General features: G+C 37.3%; 1 protein-coding gene across 2 annotated transcripts in view; it reads right to left on the reverse strand.

The window, feature by feature from the left end:
• The window catches only part of MEMO1 (mediator of cell motility 1), a 122,126-nt gene that overhangs the window by 47,125 nt on the left and 60,608 nt on the right, over positions 1-14,393 (reverse strand). The window lies entirely within an intron of this gene.

Below are 14,393 nucleotides of genomic sequence, written 5' to 3' on the forward strand. Positions count from 1 at the left end.
CTTTGGTACTGAGATATAGAGCTTCTTTTTTTTTTTTTTTTTTTTTATTTATTGATTCATGAGAGAGACAGAGGTAGACACACAGGCAGAGGCAGAAGCAGGCCCCATGAAGGCAGCCCAACGTGGGACTCGATCTCGGGTCTCCAGGATCGTGCCCTGGGCTGAGGGTGGCACTGAACTGCTGAGCCGCCCCTAGAGCTTCTTTATATATTTTGGATATTAGCTTCTTATCAGATATATCATTTGCAAATATCTTCTCTCATTTATCAGATGACTTTGTTTTTTTGATGGTTTCTTTGCTGTACAAAAGCTTTTTATTTTGGTGTAGTCCCAATAGTTAATTTTTGCTTTTATTTCCCTTCCCTAAAGACATAACTAGAAAAATGAAAAATGTTTCTACAGCTGAAGCAATCTCTATCAAAATACCAATGGTATTCTCCATAGAGCTAGAACAAATAATACTAAAATGTGTATGGAACCACAAAAGGCCCCAAAGAGCCAAAGCAATCTTGAGAAAGAGGAGCAAAGTTGAAGGTATTACAATCCCAGATTTCAAGACATACCACAAAGTTGTAGTAATTAAAACAGTATGGTATTGGCACAAAACAGATCAATGGAATAGAATAGAGGGCCTAGAAATAAACCCACACCTATATGGTCAATTAATCTATGACAAAGGAGGCAAGGATTTACAACAGGGAAGAGACAGTCTCTTCAACAAATGGTACTGGGGAAACTGGACAGATATATGAAGAAGAATGAAACTGGACCACTTTCTTACACCACATACAAAAATTTGGAATTTTCCAAATGGATTGAAGACGTAACTGTGAGACCTAAAACCATAAAATTCCTAGAAGAAAATAACTCACTTCTTCTGTGTCTTTAGTAATAAGAGAATTGATGTGACCTTCTGAGTATTGTGCCTTTCATTTTCTCTCCCTATTACTCTTCCCTTTCATCTTTTGGTTTCAGAATTAGATTTGGTTCTCTTATCACTTATGGACTGACTTTTGTTTCCTGACCTCATTTTTCTTTCTTGACTCATTCAAGTTACATGAGTTTAGACACATTTCTCTGGTGCTTACTTATTAGTGTGCGGACAGTGATATGCCGGTAAATATTTAACAACTGTCTCTGCAAAAAAAAAAAAAAAAAAAAAAAAAAAAAATATATATATATATATATATATATATATATATATATATATATACATACACACACACACACGTGTGTACATAAACTTATTATAAACTTTACTGAGAGAAAAAGATACGCCTGGGTGGCTCAGCAGCTGGGTGTCTGCCTTTGCCTTTTGGCATGATCCTGGGTTGCAGGATCAAGTCCCACATCAGGCTCATTGCAGAGACCCTGCTTCTCCCTCTGCCTGTGTCTGCCTCTCTCTGTGTCTCTCATGAATAAATAAATAAAATCTTAAAAGAAAAAAAAACACAGGTATCATATAATTTACAAATAATGAAAAATACATAATTCTCTTTATTGAAAATTCCACATAGTCAATTGATTGCTACAGAATGCTTTCACTGATTTTTTGCTGAATTCTTATATCCATAGCCAAGTAATGGTTGCAACTGACAAGGGTAGAACAATGAAGACACATGTCTGACCTGTGTGAGTTCTCTACTGATTAGCTAAGTTTGAAATACTATAAGAAATATTTCCTTTCATACTTTCTTACACTTTTTTATAAAGTATAAGGCTACAGACACAACATAATCTTTTTTTTTTTTAAGATTTTATTTATTTATTCATGAGACACAGAGAGGCAGAGACACAGGCAGAGGGAGAAAGCAGGCTCCATGCAGGGAGCCTGACGCAGGACTCGATCCAGGGACCCTAGGATTACGCCCTGGGCGGAAGGCAGGTGCTAAACTGCTGAGCCACCCAGGGATCCCCTAGACACAACATAATCTTTAAGTTTAATCTGCATTATTAACATTTTCCCCCATTTCTTAAGTATAGACAATCAACAAACGTAAATCAAGCCCTGATTATAGAAATTTGCTAATTAATGTGGAGTAATTCATTCTTGCCATAACTGATTTCAGGATGCACAGTAAACTGAAAAGACAAAACACAGACTGGGAGAAAATACTCATAAAGCATACACCTGATATAAGTTTATATCTGAATATGTAAAAAAAATTTCAAAACACACCCAATATTTAAAATAGGTAACCAGGGATCCCTGGGTGGCGCAGCGGTTTGGTGCCTGCCTTTGGCCCACGGCGCAATCCTGGAGACCCGGGATCAAATCCCACGTCGGGCTCCCGGTGCATGGAGCCTGGTTCTCCCTCTGCCTGTGTCTCTGCCTCTCTCTCTGTGTGTGACTATCATAAATAAGTAAAAATTAAAAAAAAAAAAAAAAAACAAGTAAAAAATAAATAAATAAAAAATAAGTAAATAAAATAGGTAACCATTTTGCAAGACAAAGAGTTCTGAAGATTGGCTGCAAAATAACATGAATGTGCTTAATGCTACTAAGGTATAAGATGGGGGGCACCTGGGTGGCTCAGTCAGTTGAGCATCCAACTCTTGATTTCACCTCAGGTAATGATCTCAGGGTCCTGGGATTGAGCCCCAAGTCAGGTTCTGCACTCAGTGGCAAGTCTGTTTGAGGATTCTCTCTGTGTCTCTCCTACTGCCCCTCACCCCACTTCTGTGCAATCATGCACATGCTTCCTCAAAAATAAATAAATAAATAAATCTTTAAAAAAAAGTAAAAGTACTTAAGATGTTAAGTTTTGTTATATATATTTTACCACAATTTTTTTAAATAGGGAAAGATATTAATAAATACTTCAACACAGAATATACTAGGATAGCAAATAAGCACATAAAAGAATGCTCAATATAGTTTAGTCACTTGGGAAAGGCAAATTAAAACTACAAAAAACTACCACTAAACATCCAGTAGAATAGCTAAAATTAAAAAGAGTGACCATACCAAGTATGTTAAGGACATAGAACTGAAACTCAAGCTATGCTTGTGGGAATGTAAAATGTTACAATCACTTTTGAAAAGAGTTTGGCAATTTCTAAAAAAGTTAAATATACTCCTACCATATGACCCAGCCTTCCATTCCTAAGAAAAATGAAAGCATTATAACTACAAAGATTTGTACATAAATGTTCATCCCAGCTTTATTTGCAACAGTCAAAAACTGGAAACAACCAAATATTCCTCCAAAGATGAATGGATAAACAAACTGAGGTTAATGGATTAACAAACTGAGTTAGGGGGGTCTGGGTGGCTGTTGGTTAAGCATCTGCCTTTGGCTCAGGTCATAATCCCCAGGGTCCTGGGATCTAGCACCACATCCAGTCCTTGCCCAATGGGGAGTCTGCTTCTCCCTCCTTCCTCGCCTCCCACACCTGCTTGTTTTCTCTTTCTATCTCTCAAATAAAGAAAAAAAAAAATCTTAAAAAAAAAAAAAAACTGAAGTATAAAAAGTCTTTCAACAAACCTGGGTGGCTCAGTAGGTTGAGCACCTGCCTTTGGCTCAGGTCATGATCCCAGGGTCCTGGGATCAAGTCCCACATCAGGGTCTCTGCAGGAGCCTGCCTCTCCCCCTACCTATGTCTCTGCCTCTCTCTGTCTCTCTCATGAATAAATAGAATTTTTTTTAAAAAACTGAGGTATAGTCATATAATGGAATACTCTTCAGCAACAGAAAGGAATGAACTATTGATAAAAATAATTATGTTAAAAAAGATGGCAAAAAAGAAATATGCTGGGATCCCTGGGTGGCGCAGCGGTTTGGCGCCTGCCTTTGGCCCAGGGCGCGATCCTGGAGACCCGGGATCGAGTCCCACGTCGGGCTCTCGGTGCATGGAGCCTGCTTCTCCCTCTGCCTGTGTCTCTGCCTCTCTCTCTCTCTCTCTCTCTCTGTGACTATCATAAATAAATAAATAAATAAAATTAAAAAAAAAAAAAAAAGAAATATGCTGAGAAGCCAGACAAAAAGAGTTCATACCATATAAGTCTACTAAAAAATAAAACTAACTTGTAGCCAACAGAGAGTAAGTCAATGGATGTGGGTGGAAAGAAGAGGCAGAGAGGTGCAGAGAGAGAATTACAAAAGGGAACAAGGAACGTTGAAGATGATGAGTATGTTCATTACCTTAATTGTGACAGTTTCACAGGTGTGTATCTATATTTCAAATGTATCCAAATGTACACTTTAAATAAATATATGCAGCCATATGTTAATCTTACTACAATAAAGCTCTTTTTTAAAAGGATCACCATTTGATCTAACCTAAGCTATGAATGGAGAAAAAGAGATTCACTTAAGTCAATCACAACAATATGGGATAGCAGTATGCTTAATCAAGAGGTAAGGAATACGGAATCTACACTGAGCATAGTGAAACCACTGCAGGCTTTGTTGGTTGGATTAGGGGTAGTCACTCTATCCATAAATCCAGCAAGAGAGCCTATCAAGTTGCTTCAGTATAGCACTATTCACACAACACAGTTCTAATCCTAGCCAGAAGAAATGTTAAGTTGTTCTATGGCTCAGCACATTACATTCAGTTTTGCTGATCTTAATATTCTAGCCTAACCAGGGGCTCAAATTTTTTTCCAGTTATGGCCCCAGTCTTCCAGTGCCCAACACCCCAAGACTGACTATTTCAGATTCCTAATAGCTGCTCCTGATCATAACATTACTGGCTCCCTCTTGTCAAATTCATAAGTATGCTATCTTGTCCAGCCATGTGGGCCTTAAAAACCACTTGATCCATCAAGATCTGCCCTGGTCTGTCTCAAACCTGCAGAACAGTATGTCAAGTTTTCAATAACTGCTTTGCTCTCAGCGGTCACTTATATCCTATCCCTTCCCGTCCCAACCCTTGTCGTTTAAGTTGGTCCTTCCATCTTAGATCTGCTTCTCAGACTTAACTCCTATTTGCCATTCTTGAATTTAAAGGCTCTGATCCCCAGTCCACACTCTGATCTCTCAGTCTTTGTCTCAATCAGTCCAATCCTGTGCCTACCTAAGCACAGTTCTTAAAAGCCATAAAGTCATCTTAGAAACACTGGATTATTGAAGTATAGGTAGAATAGAAATACTAAGAGTAGAGAGGTAAAGGCACAAAGGAAGAGCATAAAGGTTGAAGGAAGGGATCCCTGGGTGGCGCAGCGGTTGAGCGCCTGCCTTTGGCCCAGGGCGCAATCCTGGAGACCCGTGATCGAATCCCACGTCCCGCTCCCAGTGCATGGAGCCTGCTTCTCCCTCTGCCTATGTCTCTGCCTCTGTGTGTGTGTGTGTGTGTGTGTGTGTGTGTGTGTGTGACTATCATAAATAAATAAAAATTTACAAAAAAAATTAAAAAAAAAAAAGGTTGAAGGAAGAACATGAGCAAATGTCCAAGTACATGATGTAGGTGAGAAAATATGAGACTGGCTTGAGTGAAATAAGTAGTGTTAAGCCACAGTCAGACTTGATAAAACAAGTAACTAAAAAACTGCTGTATATTCTGGAGCAAGGTAGTGACAATACAAAACTGTTATTAGTCTAGTACTGAAAAACATGAGATCAGAGATCAGAGGCAGGAGGTGTTAGGTGGTGCTGTGGCCTGAGGTAGTAAAAGTCATGGTCTAGAAAGGTCCCAGTGCCAGCAGGAAATGAGACATGAATGGTCTACAGTCTAAAAAAAACCTGACAAAAAAAAAATAAAATAAAATAAAAAATAAAAAATAAAAAAAAAAAAAAAAAAAAAAAAAAAAAAAAAACCTGACATATCTTAGTGACCAAGTAGGTACAGAGGGACAAGGAAGAGGAGAGGGTAGAGGGCAATTATGATAATGGTAATAACTTACATTTACTGAAAGCTTACTCTGTGTCCCTCATCCACATTATTCAAATTAGTAGCTCATTTAGTCCTCACACCAACCTTACAAAATAGGAATTATTGTTTTTCTTTTATAGATGAAGAAACGAAAGCAGAACGGTTAAGAAACTTCCTCAAGGTCACACAAATACTGACTACACCAGGACTTAAAGGTCGGCAGTAGAGTTCCAGAACCCATTCTTAACCTCTATCTATTTTAAGGAACAAAGAAAGGTTTCCATGGGGTAGGAAAATCAACAACCTTATAACTAGAAGAATACCATATATCCTATAGGACTGTAGGGAAAGTGGGTGCTTTTGAAAACATTATTAGGGATTCCTGGGTGGCTCAGTGGTTTGGCGCCTGCCTTCAGCCCAGGGCATGATCCTGGAGTCCCGGGATTGAGTCCCACATCAGGCTCCCTGCATGGAGCCTGCTTCTCCCTCTGCCTGTGTTTTTGCCTCTCTTTCTGTGTCTCTCATGAATAAATAAGTAAAATCTTAAAAAAAAGAAAGTATTTAAAATTTAAAAAAAAGAAAACATCAAAAAAAAAAAAGAAAACATGATTAACTAAGGTAAATATGTTTTATAATAGAACTCAGATTTCATGGTTTCAGTCCTTTCTGAAGTTGAGGACTTAAAAGCCTGCTTGAAACAAAGGCAGAATAGTTGCAAAAAAGGGAGAGAGAGTTTTAATCTTAATAGAGAATATATTGCAGAGTATATTTTTAAAAATCATTAAGTGTACCATCCCTCTTAGCCCACATAATGAGAAACTCTACTTCATGAAAGGACTATGATTATAGCCAAAGAAAAGAATTTCTAGGGACACCTGGGTGGTTTAGCGGTTGAGCGCCTACTTTTGACCCAGGGCATGATCCTGGAGTCCCGGGATCGAGTCCCACATCGGGCTCCCTGCATGAAGCCTGCTTCTCTCTCTGCGTCTCTTATGAATAAATAAGTAAAATCTCTTTAAAAAAAAAAATTTCTAGTACTTTCCTTTATCCTGGCCCAGATACATGGTAATGAAGAGAGTCATGGTAATGACCATCAAATCTCAGCACTAATCCTCTGCTCCTAGACCCTTTTCTTGCTAATAAGAATCTTTCTACATATTTGTGGAAACAATGTTTCATTAAGAGATCACTCATAATAAAGTAAGTGTTCACTATGGGAACATCTAAGGTTTTTTCTTCTTTGTGCATAATAGAAGAGCATTGAAAATGTGAACTCTACAGATACTTGAATACACATCATAAAAGTGTATCCTAATCAGTCTTTCACAAGCTCTTATAACCTTAATGCAAAGTCATCCCTGAGAGTCTTTCCAGGTCACTCTGGTTCCCAATGTAACCTCAATGAAGGCAAATTCAAAATTATACTTTAATGCCTATCATTTTTCATTAGTCTAAAACCATGCCTTTAAAAACTGATCCTTCCTGTAACAAAATATTTTGCTTTTCCCTTTACTCTTACACAGCAGACCCTTTATATCACCAAGTCTAGCTCCTAACCTTCCGAATTTCTGTGCCCCATACAGAGCTGCAATCGAATGAGGATACAAGGCCACTGTCCATGGTCACTCACTAGTTAAATGACAGTTCCCACAGCAACCTTGCAGTGTGGGTATAATTTAAATAATTTAAATTCCTATGTCAGGAAGATTACCAATTACTACATGACATGGACTTTCACTTGTTCATTCTGAGACCTTCAAGGTTATAGGTGAATTGCATAAAGTGTGAATGCCAAGAGTCTACCACACATTCTCTGAGAGGCTTTTCATCAAAGAGGATATAGAGAACAATTTAAAACACACACACACACACACACACACACACCCCACACACACTTGGATTCAACAAAATCAGATTCTCATAGTTCTAGTTCTACTTAATAGTGGCAAAAATGCAAAATAAAAAGATTGGACTAAATGAAATGAGAAGATGGGACCAGATGAAACAGTAAGAAAAGTCTTTAAGATCTACTTACAGTAAACTATGATCTAGAAAGCCAGAAACTAAACTTAAAAACACTTGTTAGTATCTGGAATCCACCTGAACAACAACTGGCTCAAGCAGCCTCCAAAAGCAGCAGCTTCACAATGACACTCTCCATTTAGTTTCACTGGACCTCATCTTTCATTCTCTTTATTTCCATAGGCATTACTCAAGGGCCCTCAAGATTCCTGCTTCATTAAAAGAATATTAGATAATTATATCTTCAAAAATGTCCAGATTAGAAAGTCATTATTCAGACTATTTTATTTTTACAACATGTTTGGAATCTCACAAATATTAAGCAAACAATATTATAAACTAAGGAAAGTTATTAAAGTTATTCAAGTCTTGGGATCCCTGGGTGGCGCAGTGGTTTAGCGCCGGCCTTTGGCCCAGGGTGCGATCCTGGAGACCCGGGATCGAATCCCACATCGGGCTCCCGGTGCATGGAGCCTGCTTCTCCCTCTGCCTATGTCTCTGCCTCTCTCTCTCTCTGTGACTATCATAAAAATAAATAAATAAATAAATAAATAAATAAATAAATAAATAAATAAATAAAATAAAATAAAATAAAATAAATAAATCTTTAAAAAAATAAAAAAATAAAAAAAATAAAGTTATTCAAGTCAAATAAGAATACACTAACCACAATGTTGCATATCCAGATTGTTTTACTGCTGGAATATACAGGACCTGAAATACTGCCATGAATAACCTACTGCTTAAAATAAACAAGGACTAGAAATAAACAAGTTGCAGGAACTTAAATTAACTATATTTATTTATATTCACTGTGTAGATACACTGTTTAGATACACTGGTAGAGCTCAACAGTATATTTCACTATATGTAAACTGGTCTTCTATATAAATGTTTCCTGGCTTTTAAGTTTTCAAAACTTAAAACTAAGTTTTTATATTAAAAATAATATATGTACACAGTATAAAAAAGTCAAACCATAAAGAAGGGTATACAATGAAAAGTGAAAGTATCCTTTACTCCATACTACTACTATTAGGTTCACTACTAACAAATCAAACTCTGGTTTAAATGTATGAGGCAGGCTTCAATAACCATAGTATCTGCTTTACTGTCTAAGTAAGCCCCCTTCCAATTATCTGATATTTTTATATTCAATAAGAGGTTTCTTAAGTGATGCATACTGAACATACAGTTCTATTCCAAGGGTTGCTACGTTAATCCTACATAGTGCAAGATAACAATTTTGGCATTAAGGTGTCTAGCAGTCATAGTAGGAAGGCTTTTGGAACCCTAGTTCATGAGATCATTTCAATATATCTCTGGGCAACATACTGTTTCCTACACCTCAAGACAGTAAGGTTGTCCTAAATTCAACCAAAGGACATTTTTAAATCAAATCAAATTCTTTTGAATTTAATTCAAAAATGCCTATATGCCATACAGATTAGAATCATTAAGATTGATCATTAGTTGGTTTATGGGTCAATATTTATTCTCTAACAACATTATTCTATTTACTATATACATCAATATACAAACAAGCAATCTGTTTAAGCAGTTTTAAAAGTATGCTATCTAGGTTCTGAATTACTTGTTTCTTAAGGCTCCCCTTACATGATTTATGCCAAAGAAGGCAAAAAATCTAAGAAAAGCTGGTCCTAGAGACGCTAAATTTTATAAAAGTTAAAGAATGTTTTTTAGGAGCACCTCACTGGTTCACAATAGACCATGCAACTCTTGATCTCAGGATTGAGTTCAAGCCCCATGTTGGGGGTAGAGATTACTTAATATCTTAAAAGTTTAATAGAGTTGATTTGAATTAAAAGTAGGAATCTTAAATTTTCTAATTACTACATAAGCATGTTCTAACAAAGACCCTTTTGTGCCTATAGAACAATAAAATATTAGTTGTTGCTTTTCTACCTAAAAAAAAACCAAAACTCTAGAAAGGAAAATAATTACTTCTGGAAACTATATACTAAGATTAATTTGACTATAATTTAAAGTTTTCAAAAAAAAAAAAAAAAAAAAAAAAAAAAAAAAAAAAAAAAAAAAAATAAAGTTTTCATATGTTAACAAAATGGATATTGTATTACATATGCATAAACATAATTACAAAGTCATTATATAACAGAAACACACAGACCAAAGCCAAAACTATTTACAAATACTCATTTTAAAACCTAAGGTAGGGATCCCTGGGTGGCGCAGCGGTTTGGCGCCTGCCTTTGGCCCAGGGCGCGATCCTGGAGACCCGGGATCGAATCCCACGTTGGGCTCCCGGTGCATGGAGCCTGCTTCTCCCTCTGCCTATGTCTCTGCCTCTCTCTCTCTCTCTCTCTCTCTCTCTCTGTGACTATCATAAATAAATAAAAATTAAAAATAAATAAATAAAAAATAAAACCTAAGGTAGGGCAGCCTGGGTGGCTCAGCGGTTTAGCGCTGCCTTCAGTCCAGGGCGTGATCCTGGAGACTCGGGATCGAATCCCACCGTCGGGCTCCCTACATGGAGCTTGTTTCTTCCTATGCCTGTCTCTGCCTCTCTCTGTGTGTCTCTCATGAGTAAATAAATAAAAATCATTTTTTAAAAAAAAGGAGCTATTTCAAAAATAAATAAAACCCAAGGTAATTTGGAAATCTTTTACAAATCCATATACTTGTGACTTAGACTCAAACATTTGATTTCCCAGGCTACTGCCATTTTCAACCCAAAAACTAAATATAAAAAGGAAATAAATCTAGCTACATTTTTATGAATAACTAAACTTGACTTTATAGATTGTTTTAGCACAGTTCCTACATTTGAAACAAGTTTTAACTAGGAAGGTAGCATGCAATAGTCAAATACCAGCAAAGTGATAAGAATGACATAGAACCTATGTCACAAGTCACTATAAAGACGTGATTATTAATCCATTGTTTCTTTTTTTTTATCCATTGTTCTCACCCAATCAAGGATTACACAAACTTCCCTCCCTTATCCCTGAATCAAGGAGAGAGCTCCTGCTGCCTATTTCATCCACGACTCTTTCCCTTGTACATGCCACTCCAGCTACCCCCCCATCCTCCTCACTTTTCCTCAAATACACTAAGCATATCCTGCTGCAGAGCCTTTGTACTTGCAGTTCCTCAACTTGAAAACCTCCTCCCTCAATAGTCGCATAATCTCTCTCTTGAATTATTTAGGCTCAAATGTTACCTTATCAGGGAGATCTTTTCTTACTATCCTACATAAACTAGCACCTCCCTACCCATACTGTCAGTCTCAATCTTCTTATCAGCTTTATTATTCTTAGCACCCATTAGCACCTGATACAATATACAGGCATGCCTTGTTTTATTGTCCTTTTCTGTATTGTGCTTCACAGATACTGCTTTAAAAAAAAAAAAATTGTGAAGGCTTGTGGTAACCTCAAATCAGAAAAGTCCACTGGTGCCAATTTTCCAACATTTGCTCACTTCATGTCTCTGTGTCACATTTTAGTAATTCCTGCAATATTCCAAACATTTTGTATTATTATATTTGTTAAGGCCATCTGTGATCAGTGATTATAACTTACTGGTTAACATTTTTTAGCAATAAGTATTTTCTAATTAAGGTATATACACTGTTTTCATACAATAATGCTATTGTACACTTAATAGAATACATTACAGTGTAAACATAACTTTATCCACCAGGAAACAAATTCATTTGGCTTTTTTTATTGTAATACTCGTTTAATTGCAGTCGTCTGGAACCAAACCCACAATATCTTTGATGTATGCCTGTAATTATTTGTTTACTGTTTGTTTTCCCAAGTACTAAAATGTAAGCACCAAAAAAGTAGCAATTTTAGTTTATTCCAACTGCAGCATTAGGGAGCAGTCCAAGATGGCAGCAAAGGATGATCCTGAACTCACCTCCCATGGACACACCAAATCTACTGCTACATAAGGTATGGTTCCCTCTGCAAAAGACCTGAAAACTAGCTGAATACCTCCTTTGCATGATAAAAGTGTCACATCAAGATGGGAAGAGAAGGCAGGATGCAGCCTTGTCAGAACCCCATCCCTGGCACTGGGACCCACAATCAGGAGGAATCTCACAAACCCAGAGTTTCTTCCTGAGGAAGGAAGGTTTCACAACCCACATCAGGTATACCAATTCCTGGGAAGTGTAACAGAGAGATGAATCCCCAAAACAACCAGGAAATCCAAAGGCTATAGGAAACTGAAATACTTCTCCTAAAGGGCTCACATGCAGACTCATGTCACCCTGGAAACCAGCACAAAAGCAGCGATTTGAAAAGTGCCTAGACTAAATGTGAAGGAGATTCACTGACTAATCTTAAAACATCAGAGACAGGGACCTGTTGCAACTCTCTCCAGGGACAGAGGCACCCATGGGGCAACCTAGCCCTGTGCTCTCCTGCGGCCCTGTAAAAGCTGTGTCTGCACCAACCACACGCTCTCCTGTGGCCCTGCTAAAGCTGGCAGGCACATGCAAGTCTACACAGAGGACACTGCTTGATCAGCCGCTCTGGTGGCCAGGGGAGCTTGTATTCCTGGGTCCAATAGGGCTGCAACAATTGAAGAGACAGTTCTTGGCAAGCTATCACCTCCAGGGCATCACAGAGACAGCACTTTGAAACACATCCCTAGTCCTTCTGTGAAACAAGCCTATTTACTTATCCCAGAACTTCAGCCTGAGGGGCAGACTTCACATTTGCCATACATCTAGAGGCTGTGAAGATGCTTTCAAGGAAAGGAGGCCAGGGGATACCATTTTTATGCTCTCCCTAAGCCTTACGTGTAGTTAGTAGTAGTAGTTAGTCACTTAGTAGTAATCTAACTACATTTCACCAGTACCTCCCAGAGAGGAGCTTATACACTCCTCTGAAGCCCTGATTTTTGCCAATGTCACCCCAGAGGACACCTTTAGATTACCTGGTCTGGAGGCCAACAGGGTTTTTACAACTATAGTCCCACAGGACTATCTATGTTGGCATATTTTAAAACCTGCTGCCTGAGGGTCTGGCTTCTAATTAGCGCATAAGTAGGGGGTGCCTAAGATCCACTTCCTTCAGAATACTGACAGGTCTTGACACACCCTCAACAACTAGGACTTATCAAGAATAAATCAGGCTGCTTAAACAATCACAAAGGTTTCTGAGACAATGAAGAGCTAGGGCCAGGTTGAAAGATAAGGTCCATCTCCTATACAAGGCTACTCTTTGAAGACTCATACATAGAAACAAACACAGGGAAGTCAAGCAAACTGAGGAAATAGGAATATGTCCCAAATAAAAGGATAAGATAAAACCTCTCAAAAGAACCTTACTGAAACAAAAAGCAACACTAAAAAAGAACACCCGGCATTTAGCTGGGTACATACATATTTGCTGAATGACTAAATAAATAATAGCTTAAGTTATTATACTAAAACTTTCTAAAGATTAACTCATTTAATCATCAAAAAACTATATGAGGTACTATAAATATTCCAATTCTACCAACAAGACAAAAGCATAAGGGATTAAGGAACTTGTCTATCACATACCTTAGAAGTGGTACAGTAGCCTCCTTTATCTATTAAATGAGATCAAGTTAGATCATACAAATGGAGCATTTAACAAAATGTTTGGCACATTAAATATCTAGCATTTGTGGAATACTTAATTATGTGCCAGACATTAATGTAGGCTCTTTATGTGTATTTACTTATTTAATTCTCATATTGTTTAATAAGTAGATGCTATTATTATTTTCACTATTTTTTCTTTATTGGGGCACCAAATCTAACTCAACCGAAGTTACATAAAAGACACTGCTGTGAAACAAATGGGACAAACTCCAACCTTTACTTTTCTCAAACAGTTAACATGTGCTTTAAAAAATGTGTTTTGATGAGCAGCTGCCTTTGGCTCAGGTCATGATCCTGGGATCCAGGATCAAGTCCTGCATCGGACTCCTGCATCGGGCTCCCGCATCGGGCTCCCCTCAGGGAGCCTGCTTCTCTCTCCACCTGTCTCTGCCTCTCTCTCTGTGTCTCTCTCATGAATAAATAAATAAAATCTTTAAAAAAAAAAAATGTGTCTTGAAAGTTAGCACTGGAAACCAAATCAAAATGAACTGAATTCATATCACATACAGACCACACCATTAACTATACTTTAACTTGTAGTTCTAAAAAGCCTTTGAATCTAAAAGATTCAAAGACAAAACATTTTCTTCATTAAAACAAAACAAAACAAAACAAAACAAAACAAAAAAAACACTACCCCTTCCCCAAATATCTGGTTGCTACTCCATATTGCATGGTATTATGATTAACACATCTTTTTCATTATAAGGAAAAAGTCAGCTGAATTAAAGTAGATCATTTTACTATTTAAAACAGAACTTACTCAGTTACATCAATCTAAAATCACCAACTTTATGCACTGCAAATCACCTTCCACTTTAAAAGTCAGTTTTACTACCAAAATCAAATTTTAAAATTACTGTACCTGAGAAATTCCTTTATCCTTAAATTAAAGTGAAAGCTAAAGGAATCATGAAAATAATAT

The sequence above is a fragment of the Canis lupus genome, chromosome 17 (assembly GCF_003254725.2).
Source record: "Canis lupus dingo isolate Sandy chromosome 17, ASM325472v2, whole genome shotgun sequence".
NCBI lineage: Eukaryota > Metazoa > Chordata > Mammalia > Carnivora > Canidae > Canis > Canis lupus.